The 14,281-nt window shown below is 38.8% G+C and overlaps 1 long non-coding RNA gene across 4 annotated transcripts; it reads right to left on the reverse strand.

Moving 5' to 3' along the window:
* Positions 1-12,528: 12,528 nt before the first annotated feature.
* On the reverse strand, positions 12,529-14,051 carry LOC131235063 (uncharacterized). Of its 4 annotated transcripts, XR_009165910.1 has the most exons (5): positions 13,953-14,051; positions 13,486-13,604; positions 13,230-13,351; positions 12,790-13,101; positions 12,529-12,714 (listed from the first exon to the last, which is right to left on the reverse strand). It is a non-coding gene; the product is annotated as an uncharacterized LOC131235063 (long non-coding RNA). The 4 variants fall into 4 exon arrangements; XR_009165909.1 differs by having other exon boundaries at positions 13,230-13,604; XR_009165908.1 differs by having other exon boundaries at positions 13,486-14,046.
* Between the last annotated feature and the right edge of the window lie 230 nt (positions 14,052-14,281).

Here is a 14,281-nt window from a genome sequence, read left to right on the forward strand (position 1 = left end):
GTGCACAATCATAAGTTAAAGATCTATGCAGTGTGTAACTTCCCACATTTGGTATGTGCACAACATCTTACCCATCCAATAGCAAGCTCCACCATGAGCATCAACGTCTTCATGGGTTTGAGTCCTTACCTCAGTGGTAGTCTAAGGAGTTTCGACACAAGGTCTTGGGTTGGATACCCATAGGTGGTGAAATCCCACTACAGTGTGCGTGGGTGGTTGTGTGTTGGGTCTCTGTGTTAAAAAAAAAAAAAAAAAACAAACCTATTCACAAAAGTTCTATATAGATTTATAGACAACATTTGAATGTTGCTATTTCTAGATGGCTATACAATATTTTCATGGTTTGGCAAACTAATAAGTTGATGATTTCTACTCAAGGTGATTCTTATGCTGGTGTCAACCTATTTGAAGGAATGGATTTCACAAGCAGTTAACAGATTAGAAGTTATTCACTTTATTGTATACATGATTTAAAATAGATACGGATTTCCATTTGGTCTGTGCACAACATATTACCCATCCAGTAGCAAGCTCCACCATGAGCATCAACCTATTCACAAAAGTTCTATATAGATATATTGAATAGACAACATTTGAATGTTGCTATTTCTCAATTTTTATTTTTTTATTATTTATTTTATTATTATTATTATTATTAATTATTTTTTTTCTGTTAGCTTGTTAGTACACCCACTGTCAGTTCACAATTCACTGTTAGCCACCCCCACTAGGGAATCGTTACCAATGACTATACATTATTTTCATAGTTTGGCCCACTAATAAGTTGATAATTTTTACTCAAAGTGATTCTCATAGTGGTGTCAATCCATTTGAAGGAATGAATTTCACAAGCAGTTAACATCTTAGAAGTTATTCACTTTACTGCACACATGACTTTAACTATGTATGGATCATTGTATGAACATGTTAACATGGGCTTATGGACACATTGGCCTCCTTTAGATAAGTTGTTATGCACAATCATAAGTTACCGTCCATGCAATATGTAACTTTCAACCTTTCATGTGTGCACAACATCCAACCCATCCAGTAGGCTAGCCCCACCACGAGCATCAACCTATGCACAAAACTTTTATGCAAATTCATTGGATAGATAACACTTGAATGTTGCTATTTCTTAATGGCTATACATTGTTTTCATGGTTTGACTTGCTAATAAGTTGATGATTTTGATACAAGGTGATCCTCATGGTGGTGTCTATCCATTTGAAGGAACGGATTTCACATGCAGTTAACAGTTTGAAAGTTCTTTACTTTATTACATACATGGTTTTAAATATGTATGGATAACTGGATCAACCCATTCATACAAGACATTGGCTTCTAGACACAGTTGGCTTCCGGTTAGAGAAATTGCGGTGCACATCATTTGTGTGCATAACCATCTAGTAGGTTAGCCCCACCATGAGCATCAACCTATTCACAAAACTTTTATCGAATAAATGACACTTGTATGCTGCTATTTGTCAATGACAACACATTGTTTTTATGGTTTAGCATGCTAATAAGTTGATGATTTCTGCACAAGGTGATCCACACGATGGTGTAAACATACACAAGGAATGGATTTCACACGCAGTTAACATATTAGAAGTTATTCGCTTTATTGCACACATGATTTTAACTTCGTATGAATCACTGTACGAACCCGTTCACATGACACATTGGCTTATGGACGCATTGGCTTCCGGTTAGATAAGTTGCTGGCTTCCCGTTAGATAAGTTGCCGTGCACAATTATAAGTTACTGTTCATGCAATGTGTAACTTTCAGCCTATCATGTGTGCACAATATCCAACCCATCCAGTAGGCTAGCCCCATCATGAGCATCAACCTATGCGCAAAACTTTTATGCAGATTCATTGGATAGATGACCCTTGAATATTGCTCTTTTTTAATGGCTATACATTGTTTTCGTGGTTTGGCCCACTAATAAGTTAATGATTATTACATAAAGTAATCTTCAGGGTGGTCTCAACTTATTTGAAGGAATAGATTTTACATGAAGTTAACTTATTGGAAGTTATTCACTTTATTGCATATATGGTTTAAACTATATATGGATTGCTGGATGAACCCGAGACATTGGTACCCAGACGCATTGGCTTTTGGTCAGTTACATTGCAGTGCACAATCGTAAGTTAAGGTCCATGCAGTGTGTAACTTCCAACATTTCATGTTGGCACAACATCCAACCCATTCAGTAGCAAGCTCCACCATTAAGATTAACCTATTCATAAAATTTCTATATAGATTTATCAACCATACGACATTTGAATGTTGCTATTTCTCAATGGCTATACATTATTTTGATGGTTTGGCCCACTATTAAGTTGATTATTTTGATACAAGGTGATCCTCATGGTGGTGTCTACCCATTTGAAGGAACAGATTTCACAAGCAGTTAACTGATTAGAAGATATTTACTTTATTCACATATGGTTTTAACTTTGTATATATGGATCATTGTATGAACCAGTTAACCTGAAATACCCCTTTTTTACCTTAAAATTAGGGGTATTTTTGTCTAAAACCCTATTTTCGTACCCTAAAAATCTACTTTTGTAGCATAAGTTTTCGAGCGTCCAGAAAAAAAAGACATAGAAGGAGAGAGTCTACAGTGCTAATTTTTTCACTTCCGAGAAGCATCGCCTTCCGATTAGATAAGTTGCCATGCACAATCATGATTTACGTACGGTCCATGCAGGGTGTAACTTCCAATCTTTCACATGTGCACGACATCCAACCCAGCTAGTAGGCTAGCCCTACCATGGGAATCAACATATATACAATTCTTGTATACAAACTCAATCCAATAGACACACTTGAATGTTGCTATTTCTCAATGGCAATACATTGTTTTCATGGTTTGGCCCATTAATTAGTAGATAATGTCTACAAAAGGTGTTCTTTATGGTGGTGTCAACCTACTTGAAAGGTTGGATTTTACATGTACTTCACATACTGGAAGTTTTTTTTTTTTTTTTCTTGAGTTACTCATAGGTAGACACCACCATGAGTGATCCATACATGTACTTCACAGATTGAAGTTACCTTATGGCATACATGGTTTTAACTATGTATGGATCACTCCACGAGTTTCAAATGAATGCTCGAACCACCACATTTTGCGCCATGGCCGCAGCACATTGGGTTAACGTTAGATAAATTGCATTTCATAATTATAAGTTAGGGTCCATGTAGTGTGTAATTTCCAACCTTCCATGTTTTCACAACATCCAACCCATCCATTAGGTTAGCCCCAAATCTTATATACAGATTTATGGGATAGATCACATTTGAATGTTGTTATTTATCAATGGCACATTATTTTCATGGTTTGGCCACTGATCAATGATGATTTCTGTGACAAATCCACTCCATTCAATGTTTTGAAAGATCACATTTGGGGCACCATACCACATGAAATAGTGGGGATTGAACGTCTACAGTTATATAAGTTTTGTATCAGTATGATATTTGTTCATACAGTTTATTGAAGTGGTAATAAACCTATGAACGGTTTGGATGGCATATAGGTATCATGGTCAGATCCAAGAAGGTTTCAACGGTGGACATTTTTGTTGCAGTTGTTTTGTTAGTGTGGCCCACCTGTGTTCGATCTGTCTGATTTTTAGAATAGTCTCCTATTCTGGTATTTTAAAATAGATGGATGGAATAGATGTATCAAATACATCTCTGTGGGACCCACACAACCCCGGCACAGGTATATGACTATGCATAGGCTATCTGATGTCGACGCACGATATTCCTGTGCTCCCTCTTGTCGGAAGCTGTGTAGGGCCCACAGATATGCCCATGGAAGATCCACTCCGTTCATCAAATTTTCAAGAATAGGATGGGACAGGCGGCTAAAAATCATGCAGATCCAGAACTCATGTGGGTCATACCCCACGAAACAGCGGGGATTGAACTCCCACCATTGGAAACTTTGTTGGGCCGCAGAAGTTTTGTATCAAGATGATACCATGCGCCCACATTTTATCTGAGTGGTAATAACCCTATGGACGGTTTTGGATGGCATATAAACATCACGGCCAGCTCCAGTTCAACGGTCCATATATCCACTCCCACTGTCTCATTTATCACAGGCAACCTGAGTTTTGGATCTGCCTAATATTTATATTTCTGTCCTATTGCGTCTTGAAAAGCTAATGGAGGGAGTGGATTTGTCATAGGCATCTCTTTGGCCCTCTTTGGCCCCACACAGCTTACGACAACAGGGGCACAGGAACATCTGTGGCCGAGGTCATTCATCTCCGACAGATTCCAGTGACCCTTGAGAGGGGATTAGGGGAGACTCCGGCCTCACCCAAGACAGTGCCACCCTTACAGTGGGGTTACCATGGGCCTAACTTGATGCATGTATCTAGTATGTATCCACGCCATCCATACATTTTTCAGGATCCTTTTAGAGTATTATGCTAAAAAATTAAGCAGATTTAATTATCAGGTGGACCATACCATAAGCAACAGTGGTGATTGACCATCTTACCATTAAAAACTTCTTAAGGCGCACCTTGACGTTTCCTTATTGTTTATTTACAATCCAATCTGTTGATAAGGTCACATAAGACTCGATGAAGGGAAAAAAACAAATATCAACTTCATCCAAAACTTTCGTGGGCCATTTATGGTAAGTCACCACTTTTCTAATAGTATTCTCCACCTAATAATTGGATCTGCTTAATATATTTTTTTGAATAATGCACTAAAATGATTAAAAAACAAATGATTGGCGTGGATACATAATACATACATCAAGGTGGCCCCCACGGTAATCCCATGGTAAGAGCCACACATCCTAGGTGAGGCCGGGGTCTCACTTAATCCGCTCTTGTACTCTTTTCGATATTGGTTCTTATTTTTACGGGCTCATTTTAGGGAATCATTATAAATAAATGTGTCAGATAAAAAACTCAGGTGAAAAACACCATAGGAATCATTGGAGATTGAGTGTATACGGTTGAAAACTTTGTGTGAGTCATCAAAGTTTTTAATTAAGCTGTTTTTTGCTTCCCTTCATCCCGATTTACATGACGTTTTTAATAAGTTGCAAAGCTTTCAACGGTAGATATTATTATCCCTTGTTTCATTTTTTGGCTTATGCCCTAAATTGAGCTTGCAAAATGAATGAATCAACATGGATAAAAAAAATGTTGGGCCATTGAACTTTGAACTGAGTTGGGATTTGTGCTGTGGAATCACATAGAGATGGATCTAAGATAGCAATTCAAGAGCACCAAGCAATTACAAGAAACACAAAGATTTAACATGGAAAACCCTTGCGGGAAAAAATCACAGCACAAAGCGATAGAAAATTCCATTATAAAAGAACAGATTACAAAGATAGAAGACTTACCCAGTTTGAGTAATTCTCAAACCTCTCCTTTTATCTACCCTTTGAAACCCTAAAACCCTTTTAGAAACCCTAGAATACCTTAGAATTCACTTAGAATACTTCCTAGTCCTATATCCACCCATATTTATAGACTTAAAAACAATTGGAATCGGAATAGGAAACAAAATTCGCAGAATATGCGTTTCCGCAAACGAATCTGCGTAAACCTTCGATGTCATTGAAGAGACATTAAAAAAGTCCAACAACTAAACATGAATTTTACAGAAATTTTCGATTACTCGACTCGGCTTCGATGTCATCAACCATGTCTTCGATTTCATCGAACGCCCTTCGATGTCATTGAAAATTGACACCAATATATCCAACGACCAACAAAAGAAATTCCGAAAACATTCAATGGATTAAGCATTGTTCAATGTCATCGAAGGTGACACCGAACAATCAGTCGATGGCATCAATAGACTCTGTATCAAACTAAATTTAAGATATTTAATACAACAACCTGTACCAAAAGAGGGGTCACTATTGAATAGGAGTCCATCTTTGACGGCATACACCCCACCAATCAAATCTCCTCGCATCGCTTCACCATCAGGTGGGTGGTGAACCATGGGCCTACTATGATGTATGGGACGCCGATTGTGTCCTCCAGCTGGGAACAGATAAAAGGTTTAAGTGGACACAATGATGTATGGGTCTTATCCACACCGTTCATGCATTTTTCCCTATCATTTTAGGATTTAAACTAAAACAATAATAAGATCCAAGGATCAAGTGGACCACACCATAGGAAGCAGCGGTGATAATTATTTTCACAGTTGAAATTTTTAATTTTTCCAGGGCCCACCGTGATGTATATTTGCCATCAAACCTATTCATAAAGTTACATAGACCTGGATGAGTAGAAAACACAAATATCATCTCCATCCAAAACTTCTATGGCTCCAAAGAAGTTTTCAACGGTGAGAGTTTAATCTCCATTGTGTAGTCCACTTGAGCCTTGGATCTATCCCATTTTTGGGCTTATATCCTAAAATGACATGAGAAAATATATGGATGGTGTGGATAAGACTCATAAATCACAATGGCCAATCAAAGCTCCTGTCCGTTCCCAGCTGGAGTCCGCAGGGTAGGACACAATCAGCGTCATGATGTATGCGTTTTATTCACATGCTTTATATCCATTTGTCCGCTCATTTTAGAACATGAGTAATAAAAAATTTTAAAAAAATTTTAAAAAAAAAAAACAATTTGAAGCTCAAGTGGACCAAACTATAGGAAAGCGAGGAGATAATGCAACATGGTTGAAACCTTCCTAAGGTCCACTGTAATGTTTATTTACCATTGCCATCAGCCTATTGATGAGATCACACAAATCTGGACAAAAGAAAAACACCAGTGATGTATGTGTTTGGTTGGTGACCCGAACACCAGCAAGTTAGTCGGTGTCAAAGCTTTACATGCCCCATTCTGCTGTATATGTTTTATCCAGGCTGTCCATCCATTTTTCTATGTCATTTTAGAGCATGAACTAAAAAATGAGCCAGATGCAAAATTAAAGTAAACCACACCACGTGAAATAAAAAACAACATGGAAAATGATTCTTAGCGTTGAAACCTTCTTAAGATAATTCAAACCTCCATCTTTATGTGGGTCCCACTCGACGGAAAAACATACCTGAAAACGGGCTTGAGCCATTCCTACACAGAAAATTGCATAATTTTTGCAAACACCCATATTGGGCCTTGCACCATTAATTACACACAAACACTTTCAACTGGCCCCACCTTAATAGTTTTTAAGCACATATATGGCTATCGGAAGGTCTGATCCTCTTGCCAATTGCTGGTCCCATGCGGTCCTAAATTAGGTATAAAAAAAAATGGACCGACCTATTTCTGGGAAACCTGAGAACTGAAAAATCTGTTTGGCACTGGTGTGGGCCCACCTCTGTGGGATCCGCCACTAAGTGCAAGGGGTCCATCTGACCTCCTATACCTCATAAGTGACCCGTGGATCGAGGCGGACTAAGAGATGTGGACCCCAACCTGATCAATATGATAAAATCCACTCCATCCAGATGGTAGGCCTCAAAATTATAGAGCATGGGTACCAAAATCAAGTAGACCCCAAGATCTGTTGGGCCACACGTAATGGAACGGTGGTGATTTGGCTCCCCACCATTCAATGGAATCACTAAAGGACGAAAAGAGATGAGAAGAGGAGAGAGAGAGAGAGGAAAAAAGGAGCAGCAATATATATAGCATGCTCTCCTACGCACCTACGCAGGTGCACACCTTCCCACACATGTCATGGGTGCCGAATCCGAACGATCCATAATATGTGGAATCCCATGAAACCTTAGGAGGGGAATTTTCACCCTGATCTAAGATTCTGGTGGGCCATAGTAATGAGAAATTCAGATCAAGGGAAGAAAATGTTTGAATTTTTATGGCCCATAGAAGTTTTGGTTCAAAGTAAAAATTGTCAGGAGGGGATTTCATGAGGTTCTGCTTCATGTGGACCGTTCAGATTTTCGATAATCACCATATTTTCGAGAATCACCAGATATGTAGTCCGTGCGAACTGGTTCGCCGGTGAGCGTTCCGCTAGAGAGAGAGAGAGAGAGAGCGCGCTCCCTGCGCACCTACGCACGTGCGCATCTTTGCACACGTGTCATGGGTTTCTAATCTGAACAGTCCATGTGATGCGAAATTCCATGAAACCCCATGTCACAAATTTACACCCTGATCTAAAATTCTGTTGGGCCATAGAAAAGAGAAATGCAAATCAAGGGAGGAAAATATTTTTATTTTTCATGGGCCATAAAAGTTTTAGATCAAAGTAAAACTTGGTCCCCGTGGGTGTCACGAGGTTTTTCTTCACATGAACGGTTCAGATTTTGGATCCACATCACGTAGGATGGGTTCTCAAAAAAAGTTCGTACGTAGTACGTACGAACTGGTTCGGAGGTGAGCGTTTCCGTGTATATATATGTGTGTGTGTGGCGCGCGCGTTTGTCGGAGCGGGCGTTTTTACATCTACATGCAACAAAATGGATATCGATCTCTCTTACGACGTAAAATATAGACCGTATCTCGGCACGGTGGGGCCATGCTGACTAGTCTGATGATAGGAACCGTCCATTTTCTGCAAATCAATTTGTTTTAACTTAATAAGTTTAATCTCAAAGGATGATTTGGACAAAGGAAAAGAAAATTTTCAATTGTATTCATACAACCATAGAAATCAAAGGATAGAATTCTCACTGAAAAACAGTTTATTTATGCTGTTTAAAGATAAAAAGGACTATTCAAATAACAAGATCGATCATCTCGACATGTTGTCTCTTGTAGCTTGCAACAGACGTTCGATCCTACGTGGCCACACAAGTAAAAGAAACTCCTCTCTCTGTACTCGTACTGATTGATGTTTATAGCAGTTTTATTTCTGTCTGAAAAAGAAGAAGAAAAAAACAGAAAAATAATATGAAGAAGACAATTACATAAACAAACAGTAGATGTACCTTCCCATTAATTTCATGCCATAGAAAGAAGAGAAGGATACCTTTGTTTACTACCAATGAGAAAGAGACTGAAACAACTTCATTAAGCCAAAATTCATAAGCATTGCAAACCAACCTTCGACCATTACCATCAAACAAGATCTCCCTATTGGCGTTCTCCCCAACTTGGCTCTAAGACCTCCAAAGAGCATTAATGCCAAGGTCACTGCTATCACCACCCCTAGCACCTTGTGTATCTTTATAAATGCTGCCGTCAGTAGTGGAATCATCCCACCGATGAAGAAGGTGTGAGCCGACACTGCCGCCGTTTGCATCGGGCTATTCATCTGGGCCACCTCTATATCATGGTAGACAGAGATGAACTCTCTTATCGAGATGTTAATTGCACCCGCAACTAGTCCAGTGAACACATAGAGGATCATGGCTGTTTCCTCCTTTTTCAAATTTCCAATTCCCATCATCAGCGATGCTGTGAACACCAGCCCTTCGTTGGCTCCTAGGACAGCGGATTGCAGCCTTTGCACCCTCTCAGAGTTGTGGATGTTGGTGTTGGCTGTCTGCCTTTCGACATCGGATGATTGTTCGGGGAGTGGCATGGTCACAAGGGTGAAAGGAGGAGGAGCTGGTGCTGGGAGTAGAGATGGAGAATGGTGCTGGGAGTAGAGAAGGAGAATGGTTTTTGGATTGGAGATATGCTCCCTGGGAATGCATCTCAAATTTATATTTCAAGGAATGCATCTGATAGCGTGTCTTTAGAAACCACTAAGAAAATCCTGGCAACAAAGACAAAAGTGTCTGCTGATCGTGAAAATTAGACCGGGGTCGCAGATTGCGTCTTACCCCCGCCTGGACGGTAATCCGTCCGGACAGAGCTCTGTTTGGTCCAACATCATATGTAAATATTTATCCACGCCGTTCATCGTTTTTTATAAGAAAATTTTAAGGTATGAGTCAAAATATGAGACAGGTATATGGCTTACGTGGACCACAAATTGGGGATTGAACTTCCACCATTAAAAACTTCTTGGGAGCTGGAGAAGTTTCGGATCAAGTTGATATTTGTTTTTTCCATTCATCTACGTCTACATGACCTTATGGATAGGTTGGATGGTTAAAAAAAATAATCACGGTGGCCCTTAGAAAGGTTTCAATGGTGGGTGTCATTCTTACTGCATCTTCTTTTGGTGTGGTCCACTAAAGCTTTCTACCTGCTTCATTTTTAGAATAACATCTTAAAATGATCTGATAAAAGCGATGAACGGCGTGGATAAAACATTTACATCATGGTAAGCCCCACAGAGGGTGTAGGACCCAAACCGTTTGTTTATGGGTATCCAGGGAGTTTGCTTTTTGGTTATCCACATCTCGAGGGACCGTTTGTTTACGGGTATCCAGGGAGTTTGCTTTCTGGTTATCCACATCTCGAGGGACGCGGATTGCGTCCTACCCCCGCCCGGACGGTAATCCGTCCGGGCAGGGCTTTGTGGGGCCCACCTTGATGTAGGTATTTTATCCACACCATTAATCATTTTTATACGATCATTTTAAGGTATTATAGGAAAAATGAAGCAGATACACAGCTCCAATGGACCATATCACAGCAAGCTGCAGTGATAATGACAACCACCGTTGAAACCTTTCTAAGGGCCACCGTGATTTATTTTTTTTACCACCCAAACTATTAATAAGGTCATACAGACTTTTATGAAGTGAAAACACAAATTTCAACTTGATCTAACCCTTGTCCAGCTGCCAAGATGTTTTTACTGGTGGATGTTCAATCCCCACTTTGTGGTCAACTTAAGCCTGAAACTACCTCAATATTTATGTTGTATCTTCAAATAATTGTATAAAAATGATTAACGGTGTGGATAAAATACCTACATCACGGTGCGCCCCACAGATCCCTGCCTGGACGGATTACGGTCGGGTGGGGGTAGGAATCCGCGTCCCATTTAGAGATGATTTGTTTGATAAATTGAGTGCACAATCATAAGTTAAGGTCGAGTGTGTAACTTTCAACATTCCATGTGTCCATTCAGTAGCAAGCTCCACCATTAGGATTAACCTATTCACAAAATTTCTATATAGATTTATCGAATAGATGACATTTGAATGTTGCTATTTCTCAATGGCTATATATAAATTATTTTCACAGTTTGACCCATTAATAAGTTGATGATTTCTACTCAAGGTGATTCTCATGGTGGTGTCAACTTATTTGAAGGGATGGATTTCACAAGCTGTTAACGGATTAGAAGATATTCACTTACTTTATTGTGCACATATGGTTTTAATTATGTATGGACCATTGTATGAATCGGCTAACGTGACATATTGGCTTTTAGACCCATTGGTTGGCTTTTGGACACATTGGCTTTTAGACACATTGGTTGGCTTTTGGACACATTGGCCTTTAGACTTTTAGACACATTGGTTGGCTTTTGGACACATTGGTCTATGCAGTGTGTAACTTCCAACCTTTCTTATGTGCAGCATCCAACCCATCTGGTAGGCTAGCCCCGTCATGGGAATCAATGAATTTACAAATCTTCTATATACAAACTCGTTGAATAGACCCATTTGAATGTTGCTATTTCTCAATGCAATACATTGTTTTCATGGTTTGGCCCATTGATTAGTTGATAATTTCTACACAAGGTGATCTTTACGGTGGTGTCAACCTACTTGAAAGGTTAGATTTTACATGTACTTTCACAAAGTGACCCACTTATGGCATAGACGGTTTTGGATTTTACATGTACTTCACAGATTGGAAGTTACCCACTTTATGGCATAAACGGTTTTAACTATGTATGGATCACTTGATGACCACCACATTTTGGGCCATGGCCGCAGCACATTGGGTTCCCATTCGATAAGTTGTGTTTTATGATTATAAGTTACGGTCTATGAAGTGTGTAACTTCCAACCTAGCTTCTAAATCATATATCCGCTTGAATTTCAGCAGAACAAATCTGAAGAACTAGAAAATCACACTACAAGAAAAGGGGGTTTTAGCCTCGGTTCAAAACTGTGGCTAAAAAGGTTAAAAACTGAGGCTAAAGCCTTTAGCCTCAGTTTTGCCTCAGTTATCTAAACCGAGGTTGAAACCCCTGTGGCTAAAGGCTTTAGCCTCAGTTTTAGCAACCGAGGCTAAAATGACATTTATCGCCTCGGTTCTTCAAGTGAGGCTAAAAACCTTTTAGCTTCAATTTTCTTGAAACGAAGCTAAATCAAAATTTTAGCCTCCATTATTTTCAACTGAGACTAAATCCAAATTTTAGCCTCAATTGCCTCAAACCGAAGCTAAATCTATTTTTAACCTCGGTTCTCAACAACCGAGGCTAAAGTCTTTAGCCACAGGAATTTCAGCCTTGGTTCTCAACAACCGAGGCTAAATCCAAGCCTCGGTTACAAATTGAGGCTAAAAATGTTTAATTTAAGAAATATTTATTTAAACTACTAATCCATTCGTTCAATCCACACATGAAACAATCAATCATGAAAGCCATAATACCAACAAAATAGTTAACAACAGTTTACTTAAAGTTTTCAAAACAAACACAAGTAAACTGTTACACAACATTAGGTTCCATAAATATTTATATTCTTATCTCTTCTATAATCTCTTTTTCTTTTTCTTTGACTTTTCCTGTATCTGTTTTGAATCATCCGGTCTTTTATTGACATTTCTTTCATCTGGAAGCTCTTGTAAAAGGGTTTCTATAGCAACATCAGATTTCTCTTGGGCATCTTTACCTGCTAGATCCTCCAAACGTTCCTGCCAAAGGAAGATAAACACCAACAACATTTAAACTCAACCTCAATGAAGCGATTAAAATAAATCAATACAGACCTACAAGAACTTCTTCACTAGGAATAACATAATTTCCTGGTAATCAATGGCAGAGATGGCCTCAAGCTCACGTTCCAACTGCTGCATGGCAGCAAGCTTCTGCATAATCATTGCATCATAGCTACCCATCTGCAGGACAGCAACCTACTAATGAGACATCAGTAAAATGCCATTTCTGTATTAAATATTCAACTAGAAAAAACTAACCTCCGTATATGAAGGCTACTTTTGATTTTCGATTACGTCTAATACAACATTAGGCTGCGGCAACCCAAGAGTTTAGCACTTTCTTCTCTGCATTTGTTATCTGCACTGCTTAAATAGCAAGTGAAAAGTTGTGATCTGAATATTTCAAAGATAATGATGTGAAACAGATAAAAGGGCATCCATTTCCCCATAAATCAATAATATTATTGGAAAGTAGATATCTTTCAGATTACCTTTGCTCAAGATGCATCAACAATTGTATGAGATGGTGACGAAGTGCAGGTAGAACATATGCTGGATTCTTTTCAGACAATCTGCCAGCAATTGATATAGCAAACTCTCGAACATCAAAATCCTATGACATGGAAAAGAAGAAAAAAAAGAAAAAGATAGTGAACATGCCCCTATGTTCATAAACATTTTTCAAATAAAGATAACAGTTCAAATGCTCATAGAAGAGCCATTGGCAGGTTGTGCCAAAAATTATACCTCATCATTTAGAGCAACAAAGATAGCACTCAAACTATCAGCCTGTGCCAAAAATTCATCGAAACCTCCATTTCCATGCAGAGATAGAAAGACTGACTGACGAACACTAACATCAGCATCTGCAATGGCAGTAATTAGAAGTTTCTCCACAATCTGCAGAAAGCTCAGAGTTAATGATCAAGATGTACAAGCAAGACCATTTTGCAAATACATATTTGATTCATAGAAGAACCTAAATAGAAGCATAAAAATTTACTTCACATAATCTTGCAAAGTTTTCATGACTTCAAAAAAAATCGAGATAAAAATATCACTCTGAAAAGCACGGAAGGCTGAGACATAACCGTGAAATTACAACCACACATTGCCTGAAGAAAATTTGAAACCTTAAAGTAGTAACAACTGGACAATGTTTCAGGTAAATTTATTGAAATAAATGGTACATTAAAAAAGGTGGATGATGTTACCTTATAATTCTACAAAACTCCCACTTGTTTCCTGTTTTCACAGGTTTCTTTGGAATGTCCCGAAGTTAAAAGGACTTGACATGATCAATGGAGTTGTATCCATGTGTTCTGACATATTTGCCATCATATTAGACTGCCACCAAATGTTTACTGCAATGGTCAAATCATCACTATCCACTTGATGGAACCTGTTGCACACAATATTTCAAGATTCCTTCAGTGAATTAATTTAGCAGAAATAGAAATGAGCTAATCACTAAAATTAATATACGCCATGGTCAGACCAGGAAAGGCTTATTCTGCTGGGAGAACCCTGAGATAAACAAAAG

The sequence above is a fragment of the Magnolia sinica genome, chromosome 19 (assembly GCF_029962835.1).
Source record: "Magnolia sinica isolate HGM2019 chromosome 19, MsV1, whole genome shotgun sequence".
Lineage (NCBI taxonomy): Eukaryota > Viridiplantae > Streptophyta > Magnoliopsida > Magnoliales > Magnoliaceae > Magnolia > Magnolia sinica.